The sequence below is a fragment of the Cyprinodon variegatus genome, unplaced genomic scaffold, assembly GCF_000732505.1.
Source record: "Cyprinodon variegatus isolate N-32 unplaced genomic scaffold, C_variegatus-1.0 Scaffold558, whole genome shotgun sequence".
Lineage (NCBI taxonomy): Eukaryota > Metazoa > Chordata > Actinopteri > Cyprinodontiformes > Cyprinodontidae > Cyprinodon > Cyprinodon variegatus.
In genome coordinates this window covers 229,581-231,290 of record NW_015151011.1, presented here as the reverse complement: position 1 = coordinate 231,290, position 1,710 = coordinate 229,581, and positions in this window count along the sequence as shown.

Below are 1,710 nucleotides of genomic sequence, written 5' to 3'. Positions count from 1 at the left end.
TATTCAAAAGAACTGTCCACGCCCAAGACTAAAGGAAAAGAGATGTCAACTGACCAGATGAGAAACACCAGCAACCAGAGTCCACTTTGACATCCTGCCCAGTTTGATGCTGCTGCTAAAAGATTTCCTGATTTGTCAAACCGATGCTAAAGTAGAACTTTACATGATGCTCCACATTCCTCATTTTAGGGAAGAATTGTCATAAAATATAACCTTATTCTTGTAATATTACGACTTTATTCTAGTTAATTTACAACTTTGTTCTCATAATCTTATGACTTTGTTGTTGTTGTGACTTTATTCCCGTAATTTCGACTTTATTCTCGTAATGTTACGACTTTATTTTTGAAAAAAAAAAAAAAAAAAAAAACAATCTCTAGCCTGGCCCTTATACTCCGTCGTGAACTAGCCTTTGGTTAAAAGTGCGGAGGTATTCTATTTAAGCTAGGTTAAGCTAGCGAGCTATTTGCTAACTGTGCTTTGTATAAAATATTGTGTGCTAACATAGAACAGAGACTGGGTGGAGGGTTTTTATTAAGCTGGTCAAAAATTTTCTTTAACATATTTGTTTTGTTTTGCTCTGAATAACATTTAAATCGTTTAAAACCTGTAACCTTTATAATGAAAATGTATAGCTTTAGTGATTATAAAAGCCATTGCTTATCATTTTAACCACATGGCAATTAGCATAAAGCTAAAAATACAGAAGAATTCCACCTAAGCTAGGTTTTGTAGCCATTTGCTAACCATCTTGCGTAGAATCCTGCTCTTTGATGAAGTGATATTTTAAGTTTTTGAGAGACTAAATCAGTATTTATCAGATTGGAATATCCCTATAAAACTATTTAATCTTCTAATAAGACTCTTTAAAGCCAACAAAACTGAGCTTAAAGCTAGCTTAATTGTTTATAACTTCCTGTCTTTTAAATGTTTTCCTCTATTTCTAATAATCTTCAAACTTTATATAAATTAGATATTTAAAACAGAATTACTGCGGAACTGTTTGGGGACATTCTGGTGCCTTTGTTGGACTGAGGAACAGAAGATGGCGGCGTATGTAAAACCTTCAGTGTGCGTGGGTGTACTCCGTGACGTAGCTAGTTAGCAGGCAGATAACAGCGATTATTACTTCTGTTCATGTATAGAAAAAAATCCCCCATTGATCTGTAAGTCTCTGAAGCTGTGCAGATGTTTGGTTTTTTTTATTAAAAGTGTGACTGTGATCATGTTAGCGGGACGCTACTTTAATTAGCCAACAGGCCGACATCTCAGACGTGTTTCAGCTCATTTTGCTATACGTGGTATCAGGCTATTGTGGTTATCGTTGGAATGATTTGGGCCTTCCATCATCCTTCTGCCTTGTAATATTTGTTTTTGTATGTTTAAATATGTATGTTAATAATTTTTATCGTCAATGGACAAACTTGACCTGCGTGCTTTGTCTTTCTTTCACGGTAGTTTCCTTTCAGCCTTAGCCTAAGGCTAGGTCCAAACCTAAGCCTTAGGTCCAAACCGAAAACCATGTTCAACCATGTTCTGGAACCAGGGGTGTAACCAGAATATTATTTTTTGGGGGGGCCATCATGGAGCAAAGAGGTAGCGAGGGGTGGCCAACAAAAAATAACTTTTATAAACTAAATGCAGGACACAAGCCTTCCTGCTTCGAAATTTTTTACAGAAATTGAAGTTTTGAAAATAGTTGATGGTAAT